Raw genomic sequence first — 21,938 nt, 5'->3', positions numbered from 1 at the left:
AGCAAAAGGCCAGATATAAGGCCATATAATGTGAAGCTAATTGAAAGGACCTCCAGGATATAGAAACAAAAGCCCTATAATGAGTGATTGTTGTCTCATCTGTTTTGCTGTCCATTTGTTATCTCATATTGTTACAGTATCTCACTTTGTTATCTGATATATTGGATATATTTGTATTTGGTTATTTGAAATTGGATAGGGAAGGGGGGAAAACAAGGTGAGGGGTGGGGGTGGGGGGAGGGAAATGGGGACCAAGACATGAGAAAGGGTATCAAGGTATGTGAATTAATGCACCTTCTATCTGGTGAATATAATGTAACCCTTCTATTAATTACAATAAAAATATATGAAAAAAATAAATAGGGTGAGTGAGGGAAAGGAAATGAAAAAAATGGGGAGGGGAGGGGGAAGGGAGAGGAGGAAGAGGAAGGGAGAGGAAGAAAAGAAGGGTGGAAGAGGAGAGAGGGAGAGGAGGAGGAGGAAGAGGAGGAGATATGTTAGCTGCGCTGGGCCATTAGAAGTTAGAAAGAGGGTGAGGAGATGAATTAGGCTGAATAAATTACAGGTGAAATAAGGGTTATTTATTACAGGTTAAAAACAAAGCACAGAAGCAGAGGCATAAGCCATTATTCTTTCTGGCCAGATAGTCACAGAAACGGAAATAGAATAGTTAAATCCTTTAGAGACAAGTTCTTTCAGAGAATTTCAGTAAGTTTTTATTAGTCTCTCCCAGTCACCTTCTCTTCCTTTTAAAGGACTCTGATTTCAGGACAGACTCTTTCCCTCACAGACAAATGGACATCAAGATACCTGGGTGCCAGTGACTCATGCCAATCTTAACCATTCAGGAAGCCAAAATCTGAGGATCGTGATTCAAAGCCAGCCTAGCCAGGAAAATTCATGAGACTCTTAACCTCCAACAAACTACCAAAAGAAAAGAAAAAAGAAAAAAAGAGAGGCAGAAGTGGTGCTGTGGCTCTAATGGTAAAGCAAAATGAAGCTCAGAGACAGCACTCAGGTCCTGAATTCAAGCTCCAGGACTGGCATAAACCCTCCCCCCCAAAAAAAAAACAATCACTACAGGCAATCTATACTTTCTCCCCAGCTGCAGGGCCTAGAAAACCAAACAGAGGCAGAAAAGTTGTGAGCAAAAGATACTTAAAGTCTTCCTCACTGTCCTTAGTGCAACCCTATAGGTGACAATCAATGAAAGGAAATTATAGATGAAATACAAAAATCTTCGATTCGTGTGTCTTGCAGGAAATATACGACATTTGCTGTGCAATTTGCTATAATTGACTAAGAAATCACACGGCTGGGGCTTTGGCTTACCCAAGGAGATGGAAATGACTTTCTAGTCCACACAGAGATGTGCTTGTTTTTCTTTTCTTTTCTTACTTTTATTTTTGAATGTCTCTCCCCAGGATAACCTGAACATTTACTTCTACTGAGCACATTACTGCTTCAAGTTGTCTTCCTTAACATTCCTCCCGAGACTGGAAACAACTGGAAATCATGCCTACCATATAGAAGCCATCTGTATCCTCCTTCTGGTCTCCAGCCAAGACTTCTTGCTACTTTCTCTGTTTCGATATGTCCCCTTTGCCCAAATCTCACTGCCAACAGCCAAAAATGGAACATCATGTGACCCCAAATTCTTGAAATATTATTCTCATGGTTTCCCTTTATGCACCACTGTCAACCTAAACTGTATCTTTGCTTTTATTTTTTTCTTTTTTTGTTGGTTGTGGGGCCAAAGCAGTATCCCTGAGCTCTTCTGCTCAAGACTAGTGCTCTACCACTTTGAACCACAATGCCACTTCCAGTTTTCTAGTGGTTCATTGAAGATAAGAATCTCACAGACTTTCCTGCCTGGGCTGGCTTTGAACCATGATCCTTAGATCTTAGCCTCCTGAGTAGCTACGATTATAGGCCTGAGCCACGGCACCCAGGTACATTTGCATTTGATGTATCCCTATGCACTCAACCAAACTCCACAGTGCAAAGCCACTTCCTGTATTTATCTAGTGTTTCTTGATGAGCTAAATTAAATAAGCAGATGTACAATTTTTGTTATGCTTAAATTGCTTCATCATTTATCAATCACATTGCAACATATTGCCTTTCTATCAAGAGTTAATTTTTTTTTAAAGTAGGAGAGGCAGGAACGTGGCCTAGTGGTGCTTGCCTAGCATGCATGAAAACCTAGGTTCGATTCCTAAATACCACCTACATATAAAAGGACAGAAGAGGTGCTATGGCCCAAGTGGTAGAGTTTTAGCCTTGAGAAAGCTCAAGGACAGTACCCAGGCCCTGAGGTCAAGCCCCAGGACCAGAAGGACAAAAATGAAGAGGAGGAGGAGGAGGAGAAGGAGGAACAGGAGGAGGAACAGGAGGAGGAGGAGAAGAAAGAAAGAGAGAGACAGAGAGAGAGAGAGAGACAGAGAGAGAGAGAGACAGAGAGAGAGAGAGAGAGAGAGAGAGAGAGAGAGAGAGACAGAGAGACAGAGAGACAGAGAGAGAGAGAGAGAGAGCAAGCAAGCAAGCTGAAAGGAGGGGGGAGAAGAAAAAAAACTCTTGTCAAAGGAAAATGCCTTGCTCTGAAAAGTCATTCTTAAGAAATGAAACAAAGATTTTCCTACACAAGTCAAACATAAACAATGTATCTCAATTGGGACCTGGTGGCTACACCTGTCATCCTAGCTACTCAGGAGGCTGAGATCTGAGGATCTCAGTTCAAAGCCAGCCTGGACACTAAAGTCCATGAGACTCTTAGCTCCAATTAATCACTAGAAAATGGGAAATGGCGCTGTGGCTCAACATGGTAGAGTGTTAACCTTGAGCTGAAGAGCTTAGGGACAGAGTCCAGGCCCAGAGTTCAAACCCCATGACCAAAAACAACAACAAAAAGTATTTCCATTGTATCAGTCCAACATAATATGCTAAAGGAAGTTCTTGAGTCATTAATACCTTTTAAAAAATATTAAAAAGAAAACATGAAAGTCTGAAAATTACTGATGAGACTGGTTGTACAATCTCAGAGTTATCTAATTTCTTAACATGGTATGTAAGCAATTAATATTTTAGTAGAAAAACCAAAAACTAAATGAAATAATAACTACATCAATATTTCAAGTGAAAGGAAATAAAGACGAAAATAAAACGAGGCACCAAATATCCAGCCTGTGGGATGACTGGAAAGCAGCTGGAGAGAGTTTTTATGAATACATCTTTTTCTTGTTCTTTTGTTCATTGTTTATTTCTGTTACTATCATTTTAAAATAAACTGATATGATCCAAAGATTTTTAATAAGCTTTTGGGTAGCCACAAAGCCAAAACCTACAATAGACCAACCAAAAATAGAAAGTAGGAATCAAAGTACACTGTGAGACTAATTCACTGAACTATCGAAGATGAGCATAAAGAAAGGAAGAAAAATAAATGATCAAGATATATTGTAATCATAAATCTTTGCTAAATGGTGAGTCCTTTGCACAACTACGTGAAGATATAATAATAACACTGAGAACACAAAAATGAAAAAAGAAAGTGAAAATTTGAATGTAAGTCATATAAGAGCCATAAATAATCATCAAAAAAAACCTTACCTGGGCTGGGAGTTTGGCCTAGTGGTTAAAGTGCTTGCCTAGCATGCACAAACACCCGGGTTCAATTCCTTGGTACCACATACGTACAAAAAAGCCAGAAATGCTGCTGAGGCTCAAGTGCTAGAGCTCTAGCCTTGAGAAAGTCCAAGGACAGTGCTCAGGCCCTGAGCTCAAGCCCAGGACTGGCAAAAAAAAAAAAAAAAAAGAAAACCTTACCTAACCAAAACTACCATAAATATAAATAGTAAGATTCTCCAATCAAAAGATATAGGTGACTGGGAAACTGCCTTTTTTTTTTTTTGGTGGATTGTGGGGCTTGAACTCTGGGCCTAGTCTCTGTCCCTGAGCCCTTGAGCTCAAGGTTAGGGTTCTACCATGTTAAGCCACAGTTCCACTTCCGGTTTCCTGGTGGTTAATTGGATGTAAGAGTCTCATGGACTTTGTTGCTGAGGCTGGCTTTGAACCTTAATCCTCAGATCTCCGCCTCCTGAGGAGCTAGGATTACAGGTGTGAACCACCAGCGCCTGGCTGGGAGACTGCCTTTGAAGAAAAGTGTGTCTTGTGTTCTCTCTTCTCTCTTTCCCTTTCTCTTTTCTCTCTCTCTCTCTCTCTCTCTCTCTCTCTCCTCTGTCTCTTTCTCCTCTTCTTTGTCTCTCCCTTCTCTCTCATCTCTCTTCTCTCTCCTCTCTCTCCATCTCATCATTCTCTCTCCTCCCTCTCTTTCTTTACTGTCTCCTCTCTACCCGTTCTCCTTTCTTTCCTCTCTCCTCTCTGTCTTCTCTTCACCTTCTCTCTCTCCCTCATATTTCTTTTTTCTCTCTCCTCTTTTCTCTCCCCTTCCTCTCCTCTCTCCCCCCTCCTCCATTCTCCTTTCCCCCTTTCTTCCTCACCCCAGTGCACCATAAGGTGAGGTGTAAGTTTCTCTGTATCATTACTTCCAATGAGCCTCATTATGGCCCAGAATCAGCAGAGCTAAATGACCACGAATTAAAACCATGAGTAAAAAGTAAAGCCTTTGTGTATGAGAAACCTACTGCTAGTATTACACTTAATGGTGAAAATCTAAAGCCATTCCCTCTAAAATCAGGAACGAGACAAGGATGCCCACTCTCTCCACTACTCTTTAACATAGTACTAGAATTCCTAGCCAATGCAATAAGGCAAGAAGCAAGCATCAAGGGGATCCAAGTAGGGAAAGAGGAAATAAAACTATCCCTCTTTGCAGATGACATGATTCTGTATTTAAAGAATCCTATAGACTCTACTCCCAAGCTCCTTGAGCTGATTCAAAGCTTTGGAAGAGTAGCAGGCTATAAAATCAACCCTCAAAAATCAACTGCCTTCCTTCATACCAACAGTAAGAGGAACGAGGCAATGGTCAGGAAAGAAACTCCTTTCACAATAGCCTCAAAGAAAATAAAGTACCTAGGAATTAGCTTAACTAAGAATGTAAAGGACCTTTTTGACGAAAACTTTAAAACCCTAAAAAAGGAAATTAAAGCAGAACTAAGGAAATGAAAAACCTCCCATGCTCCTGGATTGGAAGAATCAACATTGTGAAAATGACAATCTTGCCAAGAGCTATCTACAAATTCAATGCAATACCCATCAACATCCCAATGTCATTCTTTAAAGAAATAGAAGAGGCAATCCAAAATTTCATATGGAATAATAAAAGACCCCGTATAGCAAAAACACTTCTTAGCAGAAAGAACAGTGCTGGAGGAATTTCAATTCCAAACTTTAGACTCTATTACAGAGCTATAATTCTCAAAACAACTTGGTACTGGCACAGGAACAGGCCTGAAGACCAATGGAATAGAACTGAGGATCCAGATATTAAACCACAGACCTATGGCCACCTAATCTTTGACAAGGGAGCCAAAAAAATAGAATGGAAGAAAGACAGCCTCTTCAACAAGTTGTGCTGGCAGAACTGGTTAAGCACCTGCAGAAAACTAAAGCTGGATCCTTCTTTGTCACCTTGCACTAGAATTAACTCCAAATGGATCAAAGACCTGGAGGTAAAAGCTGACACACTGAAAACTCTACAGGAAGGAATAGGAGATACACTAGGCCTCCTTGGCACAGGTCGAAATTTTCTTAATAAGGACCAAGAATCACAACAAATCAGAGAAAGGCTGGATAAGTGGGACTGCATTAAACTGCAGAGCTTTTGTATGGCAAAGGACATAGCCAGTAAACTAATCAGGAAGCCTACAGAGTGGGAGAAGATCTTCACCAACCAAACAACGGACAAAGGCCTCATATCTAAAATATATCAACAACTCAAAAAATTGAATCACTCCAAAACTAACCTCCAAAGTAACAACCATCCCATTAAAAAATGGGCCAAATACTTAAAGAGAGTCTTCTCTGAAGAAGAAACAAAAATGGCCTATAGACACATGAAGAAATGCTCAACATCTCCGGTCATAAAAGAAATGCAAATCAAAACAACTCTAAGATTCCACCTCACTCCAGCTAGAATGGCCAGGATCAGGAAAACGAATGACAACAGATGCTGGAAGGGATGTGGCCAGGAGGGATCACTACTACACTGTTGGTGGGAGTGCAAACTCGTTCAACCACTATGGAAAGCAGTGTGGCAGTGCCTCAAAAGACTAAACATAGAACTCCCCTATGACCCAGCAATTCCACTACTTGGCATTTACCCAACCACCCAGAAACAAGGACATACTAAACCCACTAGCACAACAATGTTCATTGCAGCACTATTCACCATAGCAAAGATATGGAACCAACCTAGATGTCCCTCAGTTGATGTGTGGATCAACAAGTTGTGGTATTTGTACACAATGGAATTCTATGCTGCTGTCAGAAAGAACGACATCGCCCCATTTGTTAGGAAATGGAAAGACTTAGAAAAAATCATATTAAGTGAAGTAAGCCAGACTCAAAGGAACTTAGTCTCAATGGTTTCCCTCATTCATCATAATCAGTAGAAACCTTGGGCTCTACTAGCAGAGATTTGCAATGGAGCAAAATCTTGATACATAAGGACATATAATGTGAAGCTAATTGAAAGGACCTCCAGGATAGTGAAACAAAAGCCATATAATGAATGATTGTTGTCCTTAATGTACTATGCTCTCTCTCACCTCCTTTGCTGTCCCTTGGTTGTCTGATATTGGTATAGTATCTCACTTTGTTATCTGATATATTGAATTTATTTGTATTTGGATATTTGAAATTTGATAGGGAAGGGGGGAAAACCAAGACGGGTGGGGGATGTGGGGGGGGGAGGGAAACGGGTACCAAGACATGCGAAAGGGTATCAATGTATGTGAATTAATGCACCTTCTATCTGGCAAATATCATGTAACCCTTTTACTAATTACAATAAAAAAATAATAAAAAAAAGAAAAGACGAATTACAGATTTTTAAATTTTATTTGCACACAAGGGACACACACACACCTACACACCTACACAAACACACACACACACACACACACACACACACACACACACACACACACCAGGTCTTGTATTAGGTCAAATCTGATATGCAATAAAGATAGCTCTTTCTACTACCATTTTACAACATAGCTCTGCAAACAATTTTGAAGATTCATGCATGCTCCACGAAAGAGTATCTTAGTCAAACTACGTTTGTGTCCATTCTAAAAGGTCCCTGCCCAGCTATGCAGCTCTTCTGTCATTAGATAGAGAAAAGCATAAACTGGATATTTAGAAATGGAGAAAATAGAAAGCCTACTCTTAAGTCTAGCTGTGACTTAATATTTGAGCTCCAACTAATATGAATATAAATTGATCAAATATCAAAGGAAATATGATAATCCTTGGATGCCTGGAAGATTGGTTTAAAAAAATCCTATCTTCTTGAGACCGGAATTTGGGCTAGTGGTAGAGTGCTTTCCTAGCATGCACAAAGACCCAGGTTTGATTCATCAGTCCCACATTCATAGAGAAAAGCCTGAAGTGGTGCTGTCGCTCAAGTGGTAGAGCTTTGACTTTGAGAAAGACCAAGGACAGTGCTCATGCCCTGAGCTGAACCTCAGGACTGACAAAAAAAAATCCTCTCCTGGCCCTTTCATTCCCAGCAATATGCTCCTCATCTACCCTGAGACAAGCTGGCCAACAGATATCCCAACTGGAGCCAAAAGGAAGCAAAACAAAAGAAAGGGAAGGCAAGCAATTTCCTTCCAAGGACTTGTCGCAGAGGTTGTGAACGTTTCGATGACATTCTGTTGGAGGAAACGTAGTCGCCTGGTCACATCTAGCTGGGCTGGGAAGCCATATGCCCAACGAGTTCTAATGCTAGAATGAAGAATTAATGATGCTTTAAAAAAAGAATTAGGGATGTTTAAATTTTATTTCCACACACGGGACACACAGACACACACACACACATCAGGTCAAATCTGACATGCAATGAAAAAAGCTCTGTCTACTACCATTTTACAACATAGCTGTGCAAACAATTTTGAAGATCCATGCTTGCTCCAGGAAAGAGTATCTTAGTCAAAATACATGTGTGTCCATTCTAAAAGGTCCCTGACCTGCTATGCAGCTCTTCTGTCATTAGATAGAGAAAAACAGAGTCTATGGATAGTAATAAACTGGATGTTTAGAAATGGAGAAAATAGAAAACCTACTCTTAAGTGTAGCTGTGACCTAATATTTCAGCTCCAACTAATATGAATATAAATTGATCAAATGTCAAAGGAAATATGAGAACCCTTGGGTGCCTGAAAGTTTGGTTTAAAAGAACCCTATCGTCTGTCTTTATTACTCCTTTTACCAACATATCAATGACACTTTAGTAGAGGACATGGGATAAACAGAGCCAAACATACATGAACTGGGAAAAATAAAGACATGAGAAAGCCACTTAGAGCATTTAATAGACAATACAAAGTAAGGCAGGCACCAGTGGCTCACACCAGTATTCCTTGCTAAGCAGGAAGCTGTGATATGAGGACTGCAGTTCGAAGCTAGCCAAGGATAAGGAAAGCCTATGAGACTCAGTTCCATGTCTTCTGCCCCCAACACCATTTTTTCTATTCTCCTGGCATCCCCCTGACTTCGTGGAAATGGCTTACTCTTGTTTGTGCTCATTCATGCCCTGTCTCGTCTTCATAATTTTACTGGCTACCCTTTCCCCAGAGGGCATCCAGCAACTGGCTGGCCTTTGGCATCTGTTCAGCTGGAATTCAGCTGAGAACTTTCCAGATGCAGCATTACCACTATCCTCTCTAGAAAGCTGTCATTTGGTGCTGGCAACACCTCAGGTCAGCTGTCCCGTGGCCTGCTTCTCAGCTGTTCCACTTTACTGGAGACCCAGAAACAGTAAAATGAAGCCAGGAATCACTTCATTCCTTGCAGAACAGGTATTGGTCACCAGTGGCCTCTGATCAGGATCTCAGATGCTCCAAGCATTGAATTGCAAGGACCCAGTGTAGTCTAACCCCTAACGTGAGGGCAGTGAGAGGACACTGTGCTGCAAGCCAGCAGAAGGCAAAGCCAGGTGCAGAAATCCCGGGAGCTTCAGTACTTACTTACAGGTACTTGTTTACCTTACTGCAATGCAATGAATCATCTAGATGAGGTAGGTGGCCTACTGCGCAGTTGTCCTCTAGCTTCATTAGCCTTTACAACCCCATTCTCCTGTTCCATGAGAGATGACAAATCAATGTTTTTAACTGAAACTCTAAATGTCCAGTATATATAAATACACTGAAGTCAAGAATGTGGTGTAACTAAATTTGTATTTCTGCTCAGAAATGTTATCCACCTTCCTTTACCTCTGATAGCCCTGTTTTCTGGTGACCTCTCAACCTCAAACCAGGGTACAATTCCCTGCAGCCTCGGAAAGCTTCCTGTTCTATAACTCATTCTCACCTGGAGAAGAGGGCTGAGGAGCTCATTTCTCATGTGTAATAACAAGTCTTAATCCAGGCGCACTGGTGGCTCATGCCTGTAATTCTACCTCCTCAGGAGTCTGAGATCTGAGAAGCAGGATTCAAAGTCAGTCTGGATAGAAAAGTTCATGAGAATCTTAGCTCCAATTAAAAACCCAGGAGAACCATGACATGAGAAAGGGTATCAATATTTGTGAAGTAATGTACCCTCTATCTGGTGAATATAATGTAACCCTTCTATTAATTACAATAAAAATATTTGAAAAAAAAACCAGGAGAAGAGGAGTGCCTTAGTTGGTAGGACACTAGCCTTTGGGTGAAAAAAAAAAAAACTAAGGAAAACTGTTCTGACCCTGAGTAAGCCCCAAGATTGCCACATATACACACCCCAAAGGAGTAAAAATTCCTTATATATCATCATTAAAATGATGCTTCCAATAACTGCAAGTCATCCAGTGATGGACATTCTCATGAGAGAAGATAGACCCACCACCACTTAGTTTACCACACTGCTAAGGGTCACCAAGAAACACATTTGTACCCCCTCTCTGAAGGCCTGAGACTGGAAAGACCATTAGCATTCACCAGTGACTAATGTGAGGAACACACACACATACACACAGATTTAATTCTGGCCTCTTTAATAATGGTGGAAGAGCTGCTTTGCCAGCTCTGTAACTACAGGGATTTTCCAGGAAGAACCAGATAATAGAGTTCACCCACAGAGCTCACAAAGCTATCCTGGCTGCACAGCTTTGGAACTGAAAATGCTACAATCTCATCCCCAGGGTCTCCAATTTCCTGCTCCTCCCACGCTAGTCTTCCACCCACCACCACTCACATACAATACCATCTCACACTCCACAGGTTCCAGTCTCAGTAAATAGGCTTGAACTATCAAAGGGAATTCAAGATGGGCAGGTTCAGGAAATTTGAGTCATGTTGGAGTGATATCCTTTTGTTAACATGGCTACCTGTATCAAGTCAGTGGCAGAGCATCCAGAATACCCTTGATTTGGTCTGTACAGGCCAGCAATATTATTGCAGAAGGATCAACCCTCAACTACATGGAAATCTTTCTGAAATGTTTCTAAGAAAAAGGTGAGCTGAATGACAGGGATGTTCTGATGCACCTCTCTTTCATGGTACTATGTATTGTAGGTCATTAGGGGAAAGTGTTTCCTTCATTCATTCATTCATAAAGTGTGAGCAAAGAATGGCATCATCCCATCTGTAAGGAAATGGAAAGACTTGGAAAAAAATCATATTAAGTGAAGTAACCCAGACCCAAAGAAAAATAAGCTCCATGGTTTCCCTCAGTTGTAACAATTAGACAGGCCAAAGACTTAAAGAGAGTCTTCTCTGAAGAAGAAACAAAAATGGCCTAGAGACACAGGAAGAAATGCTCGACATCTCTGATCATAAAAGAAATGCAAATCAAAACATCTCTAAGATTCCACCTCACTCCAGTTAGAATGGCCAGGATCAAGAAAACTAATAACAACAGATGCTGGAGGGGATATGGCCAGGAGGGATCACTACTACACTGTTGGTGGGAGTGGAAAGCAGTATGGCAGTTCCTCAAAAGACTAAACATAGAGCTCCCCTATAACCCAGCAATCCCACTACTTGGCATTTACCCAACCATCCAGAAACAAGGGCATACTAAATCCAATAGCCCAATGATGTTCATTGCAGCAGTATTTACCGTAGCAAAGCTATGGAACCAACCCAGATATCCCTCAGTTGATGAGTGGCTCAACAAGATGTGGTATTTATACACAATGGAATTCTATGCTGCTGTCAGAAAGAACGACATCACCCCATTTGTAAGGAAATGGAAAGACTTAGAAAAAATCCTATTAAGTGAAGTAAGCCAGACACCAAGGAACATAGGCCCAATAGTCTCCCTCATTTGTCATAATCAGTAGAAACCTTGGGCTCTCCTAGCAGAGATTTAAAATAGAACAAAATCTAGAGACATTAGGCCAAATCTATATTGGAGAAAAGGATTGTATAACATTGGCATTACTCCTGATGAAACATAACGCGACTGGCACACGACATTGTGCCTGGGCCCAGGACCACAGTGCACATATGACACAACAGGGCAAATAAGCCACACTCTGCAGTCTCTGGAGACATGGGTGCCAGTGTGAGGTGTGTGTCACTGATTCTCACAGTGTACCCCTCTGTAGGGGATGTTGGTTGTGGGGGAGATTGGGCCTGTGTAGGGACATAGGAAGTATCTGTCATTTTCTTTTAATTTTACTGTGAACTTAAAACTACTCTAAAGTATTAAATTCTGAACTGGGCACCAATGGCTCCTGCCTCTCATCCTAAACTACTCAGGAGCCTGAGATCTGAGGATTCAAGGTCAAAGCCAGCCCACGCAGAAAAGTCCCTAAAACTCTTATCTCCTGTTAACCAGCAAAAACCCAGAAGTGAAGCTGTGGATCAAGTGGTAGCAGGCCAACCTGTGGGACCAAGTGAGTGGCCCTGGCTGGGACAGGCAGGTAGGAGGAGGCTGGGTAGCCTTGCATTGGGTGGGTGAGGTGCGCCACCTACTGGATGGTAATGGAATAAGGTACTATGGAACTAACACTGGAGAAATAAACACCTTTATGCATCTCAGCTTATCTGTATCATTATTGTGCTCCCTACACAAAAATGCTAGTGGACATGCCAAGACCCTGAGTTCAAGCTCCACTACCAGCATACCCATGTACGCATGCATGTGCGCGCACACACACACACACACACACACGCGCGCGCACACACACACACACACTCACACATACACACACACACACACACACACACACCCCTCTCTGTACATGACCTTAATAATAACAATAAAAAAATGTTTAAAAGCCAAACGAAAGCTCTAGCCCTGAGTTTAAGCCCTAGTACCAGAATGAAGTAGTAAGATAATCAAGCTCTTTGAATAAACTCAAACCATCTTTGTGGCCTGACAGTAGGCCCAAACTTCTTAAGCAACACAAAAGTAACAACCATTAAAAAAAGAAGGAATGGGGATGGGTGGAGTGAAATGGGGACCAAGACATGAGAAAGGGTATCCATGTTTGTGAAGTAATGCACCTTCTATCTGGTGAATATAATGTAACCCTTCTATTAATTGTAATAAAACTATGAAAAAAGAAAGAAAAAGAAATGTTTGACAAATTGGATTATGTTAAAACTAAGTAGATTAGGCCAGGGAAACAATACACACACAGAGATAATCATAGAAAAGGTTTTTCCCTATAGGAGGCAGGGCAGGGGACATGTTTGGGAAATTGACATCTTGTAAATATCTAAGGATTTCACTTCCTGAGCACTTGGAAATTCAGCCGCAGAATTTAGCCAAAACTGGAGTTTTTTCTTTTTGTTTTGTTCCTTTGCAGTCAGGTTGACACAGAGGAAATCCAGGGTCTCCCAAGAATCAATAGTTACTTGCAGTCAGTGGCAGCTCCAGAATCTTCTGCTTGGGGAAGTCTGGGAAGAGGAATCCAAGGGCAAAACACCCCGACTCTGTCCCCACGTGGGCCGTGCTTTTCATGGTCCCCACAAATCCATCCTTTTTCCTCTAAAGACCAGAAGAGATGCAAGGAAGCCTAGGTCCTGGCGACCTCTGTGGCAGCCAGTGTCGCCGATCCCCAAAGTCACCTTGGGAGGGTGAGGAAGGGTGAGGAGCTCTTGAAATTGTTGAGCTGGTGTCCCAGACCTTGGAAGGCAGTGGTTGTGTTTATCAAACATGCAGAGTAACCACCAGCACTCCTGCTAGTGCATTTATACATTCATCGTCCCAGGAGTTCCAGAGCAGCTTGAAAATACAGTCCTCTCCCTCCCTCTCTTGGATGAAAATTATTTGACTGAGTTAGGAGATCTTTTTAAATATTTAAAATGGGATTCCCAGCTGATTAAAAAAAATTAGCCACATGCTCTCCATTCTCACCCAACAGGCGAAGTGAGGAGGAAGAGAATCATTGTTAATAGGGTGAGTGATTTTACTCCCATCACACTACTACCCTCACTAAAACAGACTACACAGTTCCAAACAATCGCCATCACTCTGTTAAAAATCGAATTCCCAGATGTGGCAAGCCATCAGGAAATACAGTTCTAGAATTTACCTACATCAGATCTCCAAAATCCATTCTTGGTCCCTGAGTAAGGATGTCAGGAGGCTACCCCGAGGAAGATTATACAGTCCAGTGAAATGTTTCCCTTCTCCTTGAACAGGCTTGACTCCTTTATCATGTCAAAATATTTCACATGTCTCTCCTGACAAAAAGAAGCAAAGAGCTCAATAAGGCTCTTAGATGAATTGGCTCAAAGGATAGGGCAGCAGTAGCCTGGAGCTGAGGAGCTCAGGAACAGTGCCCGAGCCTAGAGTCCAAGCCCCATGAGTGACAAAAAAAAAAAAAAAGCTTTGTGCAAGGTCTGTTCCAGGCTGCAGATCTTTGAGACAGGAATCCATCTGCATTCGCCAGCCTCCAGTGAAGACTCCAAATTCGACCTCTCAAAATGTGGTTTCTCTCTGTTTTCTCCTCACTGGATTTGAATCTGATTCCCCTTACAATAATCTCCCCATTTTATTCTTCCCTAATTATCTTGCTAAACTTTTAGTACACTATTGAGTATGAGCAGAAGGAATGGACAACCTCGTCTCATTCCTAATCTCAGAAGAAATCTTATCATCTTTCCCTCTATTAGGTATCATGAAAGCTTCTGTGTCTGTCATATACAACTTTTATCATACTGAGCTATAATCCTTTTATACATGTCTCATCTTCAAAGGTCTTTATCATGAAGATGCATTTATTTATCAGATGCTTTTTCTGAGTCTATTACAACGTCATGTAATTTTTTGTCCTTTATCATTTTATCCTGCATTCTTGTTTTCTCCTCCTCTTATATCTCTATTAGCTCCTCTGAAGAGCCAAGGCCCTGGGTCCAGGAGTGTGACCTAGTGGTAGAGTCTTACCCTAGCATGCATGAAGTCCTGGGTTTGATTCCTTGGTACCACACATAAACAGAAAAAAGCTGCAAGTTTGCTGTGGCTCAAGTAGAGTGTTAGCATTGAGAAAGCTCAAGTTGAGACCCTGAACTTAGTCCTCAGGACTAGCAAAAATAAAAATAAAAGAGCCAAGGCCTTGAATATGGCCTCAAGTAGTCTTCAGAACGAGGCAGTATGGAAATGACTTTGCACCTTTCATTTGGGTTGTGTCATGCCCCAATGGCTCTGTTCCTGTTTGACTAACAAGTGTCATGAAAACACACTCAAGAACTCCACAACCCTGCACACATTGTTTAGAACACATCCAGTCCTGCCAACTTCAGAAGCTCTGTAGCCATCCTTCTTGGGGGGAGAAAACCTTCTAAAGCCAGTGGCTTTGAATCCCCCTTTCTGGATCTTTCTGTCTTCATTTGAATAAGCTTCTGCTTCCTCATAGTCAAATTGTGTATTACAAATGAAACATTTGGTTCATCATGAAGGAAATAAATGAATACTCAAGTTATCGCTGTTACATCTACAACTGGAACCAAAAAGAAATACATAGAAACCCTACTCTAAGTACGCGTTTCCTTCAGGCAAAATCTTAGCATATGTGGCCTTTCTTCTATTGTCCCTCCCCTCCCTCTGTCAGAATCTTGGCTCTTTTTTTTAACTGTGTTGGGGTTAATTAGAAAAAGAGAACAAGTGGCTGAAAACAGAAGAGGAAGTGAAGAAAAATCAGATGTTTTATATCTCCCCCGGCTCCACCCACACACAGTGATTATTTCAGAAGGAAAATGAAGCTGAAGGAAAATAAACTCTTAGCACATGCTAAAAGGCTCATGTTTCACCCTGTGTATTAGGGTGTGTAGGCTGACAGACCTGGGGACTCCCAAGTTAAATGCAGTGGACTTTTTGGTCTGAGAATCTAACATGGAAGGAGGAAGGAAGGAAGCAGGACCTTGAGCTAGAACCAGGAAAGTAGAGAAGCAGCATCCACGAAGATGCCAATGAACTTCGGGGTGTTGGTGGCTCACACCTGTAATCCTAGCTACTCAGAGGCTGAGATCTGAGGATCGTGGTTTAAAGCCAGCCCGTTAGCCTTGAGCTGAAAAGCTCAGGGACAGTGCCCAGGCCCCAGAGTTCAAGCCCCATGACTGACAAAAAAAAAAAAAGATGCTGATGAGCTACCCCAAACAAAATTAAATTGCAATGAGAGGTCTCACCTTCAAAGTTATTAGAACCATACTAAGAAGCACATGCAGGGAGTTGGGAGGATTTTTTGTACCTGGAGCAGAGTAAGCATACCTGTCTCAGCACATGTAGTGCTCTAGAAAGCATCTGCTTAATGAAATAAGAAATTCAATCAGTCATTTTACACAGCCTGGAAATAACATTAACCAGCTCTTGACTGGACTTTGGAGGAAAGTTGGCCTACCAACTTATTTTCAAAAGAGGATGCCATGAACTTTAGTTGACCTGTCATTGACCAATTTAGATAGACAAACCATGGTATTGATTGACATTCATCCCAACATGCAACTCAGCCCAAAAGTTTACTCTCAAGTTATTGTATATGTTGAGGGAGGCTAAAAGTAAATCCAATAATACACAATGAAATATAAAATTACCAGACTGTCATTGCATAAAACTTTGAGCAAAAGGGAATGAAGTTGAAAAGTGTTACAAGAAACCGAACCACTCTGACAAGTCCATTGTTTCATATTAGAGGGAAAAAAATCCCTTGCTAGAGAATTATCTTCAGCAATGATCTAAAGTTTTTCTCTTTTAATATGTACCTTGATGAGAGGGGGGTGGGAAACAGGGACAAAACATAAGAAGGAGTATCAATGTGTGAGAAGAAATGCACCCACTACCTGACGAATGTAACTGTAACCCCTCTATACATTACCCCAACAAGAAACTTTTTTAAAAATGTACCTTGGTGATTAAAAATTAGATGCCCATTCTCAAGTTAAGAAAATAAACCAGGATAAGAGAATATGAAAAAATAAGTTACTAGGAAGGGGCCGGAGTTTGGCCTAGTGGTAGAGTGCTTGCCTAGAATGCAGGAAGACACAGGTTCTATTCCTTGCTACCACATACATAGAATAAAGCCAGAAGTGGTGCTGAGGCTCAAGTGGCTCTAGCCTTGAGAAAGTCCAAGGACAGTGCTTAGACCCAGAGCACTGGCCAAAAAAACAAAAATAAAAAAGTTACTAGGAAGCATACTCGGAGTGTCACAGTGGACACACTAATCAGATCAGGGTGATAGGAGGAAGGGTAAAAGAAAGCATCCCCAATAAACTTAAAACCAGACTCTGCAGTTCAAGTGTAACTTGAAAAAGGAGCCAGACATCGTGGACAGAGAAACAAAAACCCCAGTAGAACCTGTTAACCAGTGAATATTGTTTACCTACGAGACAGATCACAGGCAAAAACCCAACAAGAATCTCACAAAACACTGGACCACAGCACTCCTCTCTTAACCACAATGACCCAACTTTTGTTGCCCTGGCTACAGAACTTGCTGATATCTTCTCTTGGGAAGAAACTATCAAAATCAGGAATGCAGAGCTAAGAATCATGAATCTGACTCTCCTAGTGTAAGAATTGTAGGCAGCGGGTCCTTCTTTCTCTCTGCCTTTGCCCTGCAATATTGAACCTCAGCTACTGCTGAGGAAAGACTTCACAGAGTTACTGGAGCATTTACCCAGCATCCACCGCAGGCCAGGCCGCATGTGAGGCCTGCCCCAGCCACAGGTTGTGGTCATGAAGATGCTGCTGGAAAGTACAGGATGTTTTGTTTTATTATTATTATCATCATCATCATCATCATCATCATCATCATCATCATTATTATCTTTAAGTAGTTGTACAAAGTAGTTGCCATTGAACAAAAACATTTATGAAAACACTATATCTGAAAAAATGTCACCCCTAGATAAAATCAAGCCAGTGATTCCAAAGTCACAAAGCTCAAGGTTGATTTTTTTGTGTGTTTACTCAGTCAACAAACTGTCAAATCTGGACTGAGGAATTGCATATCAATAATTCATTTTTGTAGAAGGTTGAAGCCACTATTTTCAAAATTATGAGTCTTATCTGTGGTTTTCATCAACAACTTCCACAGATCTCAAGCCAGGAAATTCAATATCATTTCCTGGGTTGTCCTATTTAATTGTAGTTCACAGACAATATAAGACACATTTGAGTTTTGGTTTTAAATGGAAATGGAACTCTACTAACTACAGTAATCTGTGGATCAACAGAAGTCAATCAAATGGGAACTATTCAGATTCTACTTTGATGTAAAGCTAAAGGCATTGATGCCAGAAATACCTCCTATTAGAAATTCCTCTATATGAAGTGTTTCTCCTCTACATATGATCTGAAGTATTATTATTATTACTCTTTTGCCAGTCCTGGTACTTGAACTCAGGGGAGCCTGGATGCTGTCCCTGAGCTTTAGGCACAAGGTTGGCATTGTATTATTCGAGCCATTTCCAGCTTTTTTGTTGGTTAGAGATAATAGTGTTATGGACTTTCATTCCCAGGCTGGATTTCAATGGTTATTCTCTGATCTCAGCCTTATGAGTAGCCAGGATTACAGGCATGAGCCACCGGCACCCAACTTGAATTTTTTCTTTGTTAAAAATATGTATATGTATATATGCATATATATGTGTGTGTATATATATATATATATTGCAGCTGGGAGTTTGACCTAGTGGTAGAGTGCTTGCCTAGCATGCACAAAGACCAATGTTTGATTCCTCAGTACCACATACATAGAAAAAAGCCAGAAGTGGTGCTATGGCTCAAGTGGTAGAGCGTTATCCTTGAGAAAACCCAAGGACAGTGCTCAGGCCCTGAGTTCAAGGCCCAGAACTGGCAAAAATACATTACAACTATGTTGAAAGCAAAATATACAACTTATGGATGGGAATGGGAAGGAAAAACTGTAAGAGACAGGGTGACTCTGCCCAGGAAGAAATGTACTCCTTACCTGGCTTATATAGCTGTATACCACCTTTACAATAACAATTTACTTTTTAACAAAGGTAAATATACCTTTACTTAAAAGGTATATTTTATTTAAAAGGTCACCTTCTTGGTTGATCTGACTATTCAACTGGAGATGAGAGGCAAGAATTTGAACAGCTTTTAAGAAGCATGAAAATTAGTAAACACACTTTCAAATCTCTTGAAGCATAACCAGGTAAATCAATGCAGAACATTTGCAAAGGATACAAAAATGCTGGCAGATAATGTGATCAATATGCCTATTCAGAAGGCTAGGCAATATGACTTAATATCTTTTGGATCCATCTGGTGGTATACTTACATGAATCACATAATGTACCGGGCAGTTTATTTTCAAAATCCGTTGGCACAATTATTCCTTTTTAGAAAGTAGAGGGGGGAGGGTCAGTTCTAACCAGCTGATGAACAGAAAAAGACAATTTCAGCTGGGCACTGGTGTCTCAAGCCTAATGTAGCTATCCAGGAGGCTGAGATCTGAGTATCACCATTCAAAGCTAGCCTGGACAAGAAAGCCCTTGAGTCTCTTATCTCCAATTAACCACCAAAAATCCAGACATAGAGCTGTGGCTCAAGTGGGAGAGGGCTAGCTTTGAGCAAAAAGCTTAGGGATAGCTTCCAAGATCCTAAATTTAAACCACACACACACACACACACACTTACACATTTGAATCCATATACACACATATATTGTATACATAGTGAGTAGATAATAGGTAGATATTGCAACTCTACTTTAAACATATTCTCTAACCATGTACAGAAAATCTAGGGCAACATGAAGGAAAATATGGTTTTTTAAAAACTCACCTCTGAGTCCACCTCTCAACCCAGCGCAGCCGCCAGCATCCGCGGCAGGACCGAGCAGCCTGCCTGCCCCTCCTCCGGGTGCGCCCCCCCCCCCCCCCCCCCCCCCCGCTCGCGGGGACGCCTGGCCCCGCCCCGCGCCCTAGGGCGCCCAGGATGTGAGTCCTGCTCGCCTCTGCCAGAGCAGCTGCAGCCACTTCCGCGAGGAGCCCGGGCCAGCACAGCACAGGCGGCTGAGGGCGCTCATGGGGTCGCCAGCACGAGCTGCACGCCCCTGCTCTAGTGGTGCCCCCGGCCTCTTGCCGGTGTCCCGGCGCTGCAGCCTGCGCGGGCCGTCCCGGGCCCCAGCGCTGCTGACCCTGTCCACCACGGGCCGGGACACGGGCTGAGGAGGTGCCGCCGCCAAGCCCCTGGAGGCGACCATGTCGGAGGTGCTGCCTTATGGAGACGAGAAGCTGAGCCCCTAAGGGACGGTGGGGACGTGGGCCAGATCTTCTCCTGCCGCCTGCAGGACACCAACAACTTCTTCTGCACAGGGCAGAACAAGCGGCCACCCAAGCTGGGCCAGATCGGCCTGAGCAAGCGGGTTGTTATTGACAATGATAGGATTGAGGACGTGCTGAAAAATATGACCCCCGACAAGGCACCTCCTGGAGTCTAACTCCTCCAGAAACATTGGGCTAAGGGAGAGAATTAACAGCGGCAGGCAACAATGGTTATTGAGAGAAAGAAAAAAAAGGAATGAAAAGGAGAAAGCACTTTGAAATTTATTATTAGCTTGGTTCCCACCATGAAATCAACGACCTGAATCTCCTGGCAGGCTGGGAGACAGATGAGGCAGGAGGAGGAGGAGGAGGTGGAGGAGGAAGGGGAGGAGGAGAAGCTTCTAGACTCCTCTGCAAAAATTTAAAAAAAATAAAAAATTTTAAAAGTCACTATATACACACATAAAGAACGTTTAAAAAGTCTCAGTTGCAGCTACTTGTCAAAATTGATATCTATTTCTTTTTTATATATGGTGAATATTGCTCAACTCTAGATCTGGATTTTTGAACCACTCTCTGAAGTCGCAACACCAGGTCTGGAGGTGTTTGCATTTCTTCGCTGATTTGGCTCTTCCTAATGTTTACATTATTTAATCTTGCAAAAATGATTCTGTGCACTCGGATGTGAAATGCTGTCCAGTTTTATTTTAATTTTTTTATGTTATCCTTGGATGTACAAAAAAAATTGGAAAATGAAAAAAAAATAAAAATAAAAAACTCACCTCTAATGTAAAATGTAAACATAGATGATTATATAAAATCATGTTATCCCAAAGTTTTATCAAAGCAAGATGATAAAGGAGGAAAAGTATACTTGTTCATGCCACTACTTATTTTATTTTATTTTTTTTTAATTTTATGGATTCATGTATTGAGTAAGTTCAATAAACAGATAAGTAATGATATTATAGGCAAATACAAACATTATAAAGATTTTAGTTTTTGTAATAGTAAATTCTTATTCATTAAGAATAAAATACTGTTATTTCTCCAAAATATAGAGCTGGATTTCAACAAAATTAATAAAATAAGGCACAATGTTTAATAAGGCAAAATTCACATAGACGATTAGTTACTACAAGATTACAATGTTTTGATGTTTTGGAAGGAGTAGGGAATACTCAAAGTAGTTTAAATATTCTTTTCAAGGAATTTACCATTACAAGGGAACATTTGAAATTGATACATTAAACTATATTTTATCCAAAAAATAAAATTTTATTTGAATTATATTGCTGAATTACACTTTTTCTTTTTTGGTGGGTCCTGGGGCTTGAACTCTGGGTCTGGGCACTGTCCCTGAGCTCTTCAGCTGAAGGCTTGTGTTCTACCACGCTAAGCCAAGGCACCACTCCCAATTTTCTGATGGTTATCTGGGGATAAGAGGCTCATGGACTTTTGTGCCCAGACTGGCTTTGAACCACAATCTTCAGATCTCTGCCTCCTGAGCAGCTTAGCCACCAGCACCCAGCTTACACTTATGTTTTTAATGTTAGGCTTTAATTACATATCTGATTTAAAGATTTCAAATATAGAAATGAATCAGATCATAGTCACCTGACTAAAGTAAAGGTAAAATGTATTTTCAGCATCCTCTACTGATACTTTGAAGTTCCAAGCTTTATGAATAAACTTAAAATACTGGTTATTCTAAGGGTTTTTCCCCAGTATATTTTTGTTTATCATGAATACAAAATGGGGTGAGAATGAACCAAAACTTCAGCCTAAGTCTCTATAAAACTGCTGTGAAGTACTGCTGAGGACAATACTCATTCTTGAGGAACACATCAAGGTTACTCATGAAGATGAGCCAAACGAACTGGAGGTGCAGCTCCAGTGTAGAATGAGCAAAACTGGTGGAGGGATTCACTTACACATCAGTATACACAAATTAAAGAATGTCTTAATGTTTTCAATACCAACAATAGCAGTGATCCAGTTCCTTCTCCTTAGGTGACAATCGGGGGAAAAAAAGCAGTTTTACCTAATTTATTCATAACCAAAGGAACAAAACCAAAGCGA

General features: G+C 41.3%; 1 protein-coding gene and 2 pseudogenes across 1 annotated transcript in view; 1 reads left to right on the top strand and 2 right to left on the bottom strand.

The window, feature by feature from the left end:
- LOC150049955 (proteasomal ubiquitin receptor ADRM1 pseudogene) overlaps nt 1–21,938 on the bottom strand; it is a 166,359-nt pseudogene that overhangs the window by 84,015 nt on the left and 60,406 nt on the right.
- Nucleotides 1–21,938, bottom strand: part of LOC150049956 (uncharacterized) — a 110,682-nt gene that overhangs the window by 33,397 nt on the left and 55,347 nt on the right. The gene's annotated exons all lie outside the window — the stretch shown is intronic.
- Nucleotides 19,794–20,032, top strand: LOC150049960 (calcium/calmodulin-dependent protein kinase II inhibitor 1 pseudogene; annotated as a pseudogene).

The sequence above is a fragment of the Megascapheus bottae genome, chromosome 19 (genome assembly GCF_031878675.1).
Source record: "Megascapheus bottae isolate mThoBot1 chromosome 19, mThoBot2.hap1, whole genome shotgun sequence".
Classification (NCBI taxonomy): Eukaryota; Metazoa; Chordata; class Mammalia; order Rodentia; family Geomyidae; genus Megascapheus; species Megascapheus bottae.
Note: the sequence above shows the minus strand (reverse complement) of the source record. Positions and strands in the feature narration are given on the sequence as shown.